The sequence below is a fragment of the Vulpes lagopus genome, chromosome 8 (genome assembly GCF_018345385.1).
Source record: "Vulpes lagopus strain Blue_001 chromosome 8, ASM1834538v1, whole genome shotgun sequence".
In the NCBI taxonomy this organism is placed as follows: Eukaryota; Metazoa; Chordata; class Mammalia; order Carnivora; family Canidae; genus Vulpes; species Vulpes lagopus.
The window spans coordinates 113770995-113779819 of NC_054831.1; the positions used below are offsets into that span (position 1 = coordinate 113770995).

General features: G+C 52.8%; 1 long non-coding RNA gene across 1 annotated transcript; it reads right to left on the minus strand.

Moving 5' to 3' along the window:
* Nucleotides 1-3230: 3230 nt before the first annotated feature.
* On the minus strand, nucleotides 3231-8282 carry LOC121496648. Its single transcript, XR_005989295.1, has 2 exons — nucleotides 4571-8282; nucleotides 3231-3612 (listed from the first exon to the last, which is right to left on the minus strand). It is a non-coding gene; the product is annotated as an uncharacterized LOC121496648 (long non-coding RNA).
* Nucleotides 8283-8825: the final 543 nt, after the last annotated feature.

An 8825-nucleotide genomic window follows, 5' to 3' on the forward strand; every position in this document is an offset into this window, starting at 1 on the left:
GGTGGACTTTACTGTGACACGCTAGGATCATATGCCAGTCAGATCCCTGACTGCAGCTCTGTCCCTGACTCAAGTTCAGTAACTCCGCCTCGAGGTAGTCAGGATAAGGCTGGGTTTTGTGGCAGTAACAAACGAATCTAACATCTCAGTGGCTTAACGTATGACTCGTAACTTTCCTGTTCTCACAAAACCCAGAGCAAGTTGTGAGACTTTTGGGACAATGCAATGTCTCAGCAGACCAGGCTGCTTTGCTCTTGCGGGTGTGCTCAGTCCAAGCCTTCTGGGGCAGAGGGAACTGGAAAGACCCACACAGACGACCTGCATAGACGCTAAACATTTGCACCCTTGTTGTCCACTGGCCAAAACTAGCCTTTGGCCCCAACCAGCTTCAAGGGGGCCTGGGACACACAGGAAGAGTTGGTGATCGACAGAAATCTCTGCTACCTACCTGTTGGACACCCCCAGCCACAGCCCACTCTGTCACCTCCTGTGGCATCCCTCGTTTCCTCAAAAACACCCAACGAGGACTGACAGCTGGGCACTGGGCACAGCATGGGATGTGGATGGGCATAAACAGGACAGACACGGCCCCAGTCCTTCAGGAGATGATGGATGGAGGGTGGAGAGCTGGAAGATTGGGCAGATCCTCCTCAATGTTCCCTGGACCTGCGTTTCTGTGCCACCCTCCTTCCTGACTCGCCAACTACATTTAATCAGCTTTCACCCCTTGGGGATAATAAACTAATCAACCAATAATAATGAGAAGTGTGAAAGGGACGCCTGGGTGGCAAAGTGGTTAAGCATCTGCCTTTGGCCCAGGGCGTGATTCTGGAATCCCAGGGTCGAGTCCCACATGGGGCTGTCCACAGTGAGCCTGCTTCTCCCTCTGCCTGTGTCTCTGCCTCTCTCTCTCATAAATAAATAAAATCTTTTTTTAAAAAATGAGAAGAATCTCAGATTGGTGAGCTCTCCCTCACAGCCCAGGGCATTAGGGCCAGGATTCAAATGCCATCTGTCTGATTCCCATCTTCCAGTCCCCTAAGTGGCCCTTCCTCTTCCTACCTGGGTGAGCAGTCCCTACAGAATTTCCTTCAAACTTTTTTTCTTCTTTTTAAGTAGGCTCCATGCCCAGTGGGGAGCCCAACAAGGGGTCTGAACTCACAATCCTGAGATCAAGACCCAAGCTGAAATCAAGAGTCAGGCGCTTAACCAACCGAGCCACCCAGGTGCCCCTAAGCCTTTTAAGCTTTCTCTGAGAATGTGGGGATCTGACAGCCAGCTTCCCTGTCACAGCCAACATTAACCAGGCCTGGCCTCCAGCCAGCCTCATCTCCTGAAGACAACTTGAGCCAGCCCAGCCTGATCTCCCAGGCATCCTTGGAACAGGCTCCTGGCTTGGGTCATTCCAGAAGGGCCGCTCTGGATGCGGACAGGGCCCGCTCCCAGCTCCTCACCGCCCACCACCCTTTCTCCAGACTTAGATGTAGTTGAAAAGCTTACCACGGGACCAGCAAGGCCACCACTGCCACCATTAGAAACCTGATCCCGCGCCGCTGATTAAAACCAGGAGGGGGTTTTAATCAGCCGGGGCCATATGCTATTTAACTGAAGATGAAAGTACCAATGATAAGCATCATCTCAGAAAGGATGTCGTTAAAGGAAGAGCAGAACAGCGAGTGGCATCTTTTATCATTACAGCAGCCCCTCGCCAAGCTCTCGTTAGGGGCTTTGAGGACCATCTGGGCCCTGTCTTTATTATGCAGCGCTTACAGTGTCATTGTGTTTGAGACGGCTCCCAAGCCCACGCCACGCTAAACTTCTAAATATACAATTAATGCCTATTAATTATAGTTTTCAAACCAGCAAAATGATCCTTCATTAACTTAATCGCCTCTTCTATTTTATCAGGAAATTGTATTCTCGCTTTCCATAATCCTTGCATCTGAAGCCTCCCGGGTGGCGGGTGGCACATGAGGCTTGGCTGCCCAGCTAGGGGAAGGCCTGCCTGTCCTCTGGCCATCTCGACACCCCACCCCACCATGCCACATTCCACCATGAGACGGGAAGCCACGGGGCCCTGGTCAAGCTGGATCCTAGGTCCTCTGGAATTGGATTTAAACCAGGGTGGGTGAGGGTGGGGGGTAGAGAGCCTTACCTTCCTCATCTGTAAAATGGACATGATAGAAAGGCTACCCCACAAAGTCACCATGAGGATTAAATGGGCAGTGCTTTGCCTCCAGGGGGATTTGGGCACCGTGGCATCACGGATGACCCAGAGCAAGAAACGGGCTGCTTCCTCAACCCAGCTCCATGGGTCCCCCAGCCCAGCTAGGCTGCTAAAACCCTACTCCAGCTTCTATAGATTTGAAGCATCTCGACACTTCTCTCCCTCTGTTGCAACTTCATTTCCACACCTTTATTTTAAGCCCTGTCACCTCATCTCATTTGTGCCTTAAAGTAGTTTACAGCTAAGCAGAGAAGACAAGTAGTTGATACGAGGGATGTGTGGGGAGCCTACGAGGGACGTCTGCCCCAGCCTTGGGGGTCACGGAGGGCTTCCTGGGGGAGCTGGTCTTGAAGGAGGTATGTGGCCCAGGAGGCACAGACCCACAGCCACCTGCCGTTCCAGTGTGGCCACCAGGGAGTCCAGCAAGAACAAGCTCACCTGGCCCCAGCAGAAGCACATCCTGTGCTGTGCCCTGTCTTCCTGCCTTCTCCAGTCCTGCAGGGGCCTGCCTGCAAGCACACAGCTTCAAGTGGGGGTGGGGGGCGTCAGCACCCTTGGAGAAGCACCCGAGACTCAGGCCTGGGATCGAGCCCTGTGTCAGGCTCCCTGCTCAGCGGGGAGCCTGCTTCTCCCTCTCCCTCTGCCCCTTCCTCCGCCTGTGCTCTTTCTACCTCACACTTTCTAATAAATAAAATCTTCGAAGACCAAAAAAAAAAAAAAAAAAAAGATGGAGAACCAAGTCTCAGTAATTGGATAAAGGGTAAGGGCAAAGCTGCAGAGGATGCTCAGGTTTCTGGCTTAGGCTACTCAGTGGATTGTATCCCCCTTTACTAAGCTTGAAAGAAGTTTTGGGGTAGGATGGAGAGTTTGTTTGGGGGCATGCAGTTGGAGCCCCTTGTTAACTGCCTAGAGATGGTTGTCAAGGTCATGGCAGTGGATGAGATCCCCAGAAGTGAGGCTGTGGAGAAGAAAGGGGGTCAGGACCAAGACTAGAACGATGTCGCCATTTAAAAAATGTTTTATTTCACAATACTTACAGATTCTGCAAGGATAGTACAAGAGGTCCCAGCCAGGTACCCAGTTCCAACGCAGTAGTTTATAAAGGAGGATTCTGCAAAGCCTCAGGAGAAGCTAGAGGGTCCCATAGGGCTTGATGTCAAGAAAGTTCTTTCGCTGAGGATTCAGTTTGGTTGCAAGAGAAAGTGGTTTGCACAAGTGACAAGTTGATTTCTTCCTCACTGAATAGTCTAAATGCAGGTATCCAGGTCTGTGGCAAAAGTCCTGTTGCTCGAGGGCACAGGCTTCCTCCAGCCACTCCACCGTCTCCAGGGTAATGTCCTTGTCCTCATGGTCCAGAGCAGTGGCTGGAATTCCTGCTATCACATCTGCTTTCCAGGCAGCAGAATGGGAGAGGGGATGGAGAGAAAAGGGACAACGGGAATAGACAAGGAAGCTCTTAGAAAAGATTCCCAGAGCTGCCACAGGACACCCCCTTGTGACTAGAATTTAGTGACAGAACTGAGTTGCGCAGGAGTCTTGAGAACCGTAGTCTTCGTTTTTGAACTCAAAACCAGAGGCTCCGTTGCCAACAAGAAAGGGAGAAGGCGCACAGGGGAGCCACAAGCAGCCTGTGCCTGGAGTCCCAGGGCGAAGAACACAGTCCCCGAGATGAGACACAGCCACGAGGTCAGAAAGAGCTGCGGAAACAGCCCGCGGGTGGAGGAACCAAAAAGTCAACGGCAAGCTGGGGAGGACGGAGCCCTGGATCCTGCCTTCTCTACTTTTCCCAGAGGTGGCTTTGGTCAGGTGTGTGTGTGGGGGGTGTGTGCAGAAGACAGAGGTGATGGCCTTAAGGTGCTCCACAGTCCGACCAGGGGCGAGGGGACGGGGGTGACAAAGGACAGTGTGCTGGGGCGGCGAGGAGGAGGTTCTTGCGGCTTCTGGGGCCACGAGGCCGGGGGGGGGGGGGGCTGGAGAGGAGCGACCCGAGGTCTGTGGGGAGCCTGGGAGTGGACGCGGGGCGGAAGCGGGGTCGAGGCGGCGCCGCCGGGGCGGACCCCTGCCCCCAGCCTCGAATGTGTAGGAGGCCGTCGCACCTTCGCCTCCTCCCCGCGGGCCGGGGCACCCCAGGCACGGGCAGGAGGCCGCGCGAGCACACGACGCCAGCGACCCGAGGCCGAGGCCGCCGCGTGACGCACTTGCGCGTCTGTCAGTCCACTCCCATCGGCCAGCGGCCAAGAGCCCCTGCGGACCGCCCGCCCCGCCCGCCCCGCCCGGGCCGCTCTCCCCGCGCGACCAAGGCCCACCCGCCACGCCGCCCGCCTGCGCCGCCCCACTCCTCACCGTCCTACTGGCGCTTCCCGGGGTCACTTAGGAAGAAACGACGTGACCTCAAATCTCCATCTCCAGGATTTTCTCGTGAGAAAAGCCAAACAACGAGAGGGCCCAGGCTGGGCAGCGGCAGGCGCCGGGTGAGCGGTGCCCGCCGACGCCCTCCCGGGCCGGCCCTCCGTCTGCGCTCCGCGGTCCCCGCCAACATGGCCGCCGCCGCGACGGCTCACAGCCCGCCCACGCACTTCCCCCGGAGCCCATTGGCCAGAAGGGGGCCACGTGACACCGCCCCAGCCAATCACTGGCAAAGGGGATGGCTTGGCCGAGGGGGCTTGGACAAATCAAGCAGGAGGCCTCCTGCTTCCGTGCAGGTGTTTTAAGAAGGGGAGCCCGAGGCCGAGGGGAGGAGACGGCGAAGAAGAAGAGCGCAAAGAACTCAAGTTCCTCTTGCCCAAAGAACGGCTTTACAAACTCAAATATTCATATTTGGTTATGTTATAGATATTAAAACGTCAAATAGTGAAAAGACAGAGCTGGTTGATCCTGCGTGTCTTTCATTCATTCATTCATTCATTCATTCACATAACAAGCACACATTGAGTGTTTACTATGCCCTCGCCCGCAGGGAGCTCACAGGCTACTTGCTGGGTCTGGGCGGGCAGACAAGAAAAAAACAGAGCACTGAGCAAAGGACAGGGTGGCAGAGGCACGACGTAGGCATCCCCTGATGCAGCTGTTTCTTCACCTAGTATGCACCTGCACCCCTCCCAGCCACCTAGGATCCTGCCGGCCCCACACAGCCACTCTCCTCCAGGAAGTCTTTCCGGATTCCCCAGGCGTCCAGGATCTACTCTGTCCCTGAGCCCTCTTGCGATCTTGAATGGACCAGGCGCAGGGCTGCCACTGCCTTGGCTGCCTCTGAGGTGTCCTGCCCGTTTGTCCTGTCCTGTCCTGTCCTCCATTAAGGCTGAGGGCTCCAAGAGGGAGGGGGTGGTGTCCCCAGAGCTGACCCACAGCCTAGGCTGACCTGGCAGGCCCAGACCCAGCCCTCACACCTGCCTCTGGGCTCCTCCTCTCCCTGTCTCTCCCATCGATTTCTTATTTCATAAAAATCAATTTCTGTCCCGTTTTTGCCATGTACATAAAAGACTATGGCATCAATTAGCCTCAGTTCTCTCTCTCTCCCCCTCTCTTTTTCTTCCTCGTCTTTTTTGGAAACCTCTTTGTAGGGAAAATCTCATATTTCAGCAATTTGCATTATCCACACACTCAGCTTTGAAGTTCTAAGTTATGGTAAGAAAAGGACCCACTTATCTGCCCATAAAAAATGTTCAAAGCTTATAAATTCCCTGAAACAGATGTACATTATCATTGGATTTGCCTTTCTTTTTGCTAGAGCATGCCTAATAGAGTTTCGGCCGCCCCCTGGCCCCCTTCCCCCGCCCCTGTTAGCATCTTGTCTCCACAGAAGCCCGCTCCCCACTGGGCCAGACTGACTTCAAAGGTCCCAGGCTGTCTGTTAGAAGCAAAGCACAAAGTGGGAACATAGGGGCCTTTTAAATCCCCCGCGTTTAAGTCAATATCATGCCTCCCTTCTTTCCCCTCTTCTGGTGGAGGGACATAAGTCAGCCATTCCTTTTCTGCCTTCCCGAGAGCCAATTCAGCAATTACCAGAGAAAGAGAGAGAGAGAGAGAGAGAGAAAGACAGAGAGAAAATTGAGGCCTCTTTCTCTCTCAGCCTCTGTCTTTGCCCTCTTGTTCTTTCCAACTTTACTTTCTGTTACTTCCCTCACTTAAAATGTCGTTCAACAACAAGGGAGGTATCACTGATCCCTGGTATAGACAAACAAGTGGATCCTTAGTGCATTTGTGGGTTAAGAGTGTCACCAGCAACTTCTGACAGGCTGACATTGTGTCCTATGATGAGAGCCCCCTCTCCAGGCTCTCGTCATAATCTCCACAAAGTGACCAGAGGGCAGGCCCTAACCACCCGCACCTGACCTTCCAACTTCTTGATGCGTCCTCAGAGTAATGAGCAAACTCTCCACCATGACCTCCCACCCCTGTCCACAGGCCCTGCCCGTCCTGGGTGTCCTCCTTGCTGTGTTCAGCCTCACTGGCTTCCATAAGTTCGTTCAATGGCCCACCCTGTCTCCCACCCCAGGGCCTTTGCTCAAGCTTTTCACCTGGCTATTTCCTCCTTAACCTTGAGGTCTCTACCTGAATGTGGCTTCCTGGAGAGGCCCTCTCTAAACCTGATCTCAGTCATGTCCCCTCTGTTATTCTCTCACATGCCCCCCCAGAACTTATCACAGTTGAAAACAGTGTAACTTTTGTGGGACTGTTGCTCCCCTACTAGATTGAAAGCTCTGTGAAGGGAGGGAGGAAGGATGTCTATTTTATTTGGTGCTAAGCATGGCTCCTGGCACAGAGCAGTTGCTCTGTAAATATTTGAGAGGACACATGGAAAGAGGAATCTAGAGATGAATTTGGAACAGGTTTGGTCCAGGGAAAGGTCAGCTGGGCCTGAGAGGAACCTCTCTGAACAGTGAGTACCAAGGTTGGGTCCCCCTTGGCTCTGACCGGGCTTAATCTCGCAGTGGTCAGCTCCCAGAGACAGATTTGTGGTAACCAAACCACACAGCAAGGTTGAGTGAGATACTTGAATACTAAATTCTCCACAGTGAAGGAGGGAAGGAAGGAAAGAAGAAATGGAGGAGGATGGGAGGGAGGGAAGGAGGGAAAAAGGTCACATAGACCCCACTAGAATACTCTGGCTAGGAATTTCTGAACAAATTACAATCAGATGTTGCTTTTTGAGGATAGAGTCAGAGGAAATTAAATCAGGTGACAATGGCCATCTGGGGAGGATCTGGACAGGGGACAGAGACACTCAAAGTCACTCAGGTCCCGTGTGCCTGGACTATACTGGGAGCCCACAGGCCAAGCACAGTGGTGTTAGCCCTCTCTTCCATGCTGCCCAGAGCATCCCCGGTACATTCCTGGTGTTCAGTCGGTCCAAATGTTGCTACCCATCCCCGAGGGCAGAATCAACATGTCAGTGAACCAGAGCACAAGTCTGTGAGAGGGGAGGCTCCCTGCACACCTGTCTTTATGAATGCAATCAGCAGAGAACCTAGAGCACCAGGGCAGGTGCTATGCTGGGTCTAGCCCTGGGGCCATGTGGGGAGGCCAGCAAGGCACTGTCCTCCAGTTGCTCTGCAGAGATTTAACTTGTGCTGATCTTTGCAGGGCCTTTGGGATCACAAAATGATCTTTGGTGAGCAAGACAGTGCTTTGGTGGCAATAGATGTTAACTAATCAGAGGCACAAACAAGTATGTGCAGCCAACTCTAATTAGTCTTGATTTATGAATTTGCCTACACTCTAAAATGTATTTGTCACCCCCAAATCAATACTCACGGCGCTTTCACAGTCAATCATAGTTATGTGTGGAGCAGCAAAAATTTAAGCCACTTAGACATGTGTGTTTCCAGCTTATGTCAAACACGGCGATGATCTGCCCTCTTGTTTCAGCTCTTACACTACAAACAAGGGTCCCTTCTGTAGTCTATTTTGTGCCACACTTTTGGTACTGTGGGCCTTGCATTGGTGATTTCGCTGTTTAAAATGCCCCCCAGGGATCCCTGGGTGGTGCAGCGGTTTAGCGCCTGCCTTTGGCCCAGGGCGCGATCCTGGAGACCTGGGATCGAATCCGACATGGGGCTCCCGGAGCATGGAGCCTGCTTCTCCGTCTGCCTATGTCTCTGCCTCTCTCTCTCTCTCTCTGTGACTATCATAAATAAATAAAAATTTAAAAAAGTAAAATAAAATGCCCCCCAAATGTGGTGCTGACACGCTGTCTAGCGTTCCAAGGCACTAAAGGCTGTGATGTGCCTTACAGAGAAAAATGCATGTTAGATCAGCTTTGTTCAGGCACGAGTTACACTGCCATTGGCTGTGAGTTCAATGTCAACAAATCAACAAGATATTGTAAATCAGGTGTCCTTAAACAGAAACACACACCTAAACAAGGTTAGGTATTGATGGTGGATGTAATGTCGCAACCAGAGGCTCACAGGAACCTAACCCTATATGTCCCCTAGGAGCAATGGCTCAGTATTTGTTAATTCAGTGTTAGCAGTGACTTTGCAGCACATAACAGGCTCAACTGTAATTATGAACATGATCAGTGCTATGAAGAAGGGGACAGTAGGGGACCATCTTGCTGCCACTGGGGTCTCAGGCTTGACCAACGGTCCCACCT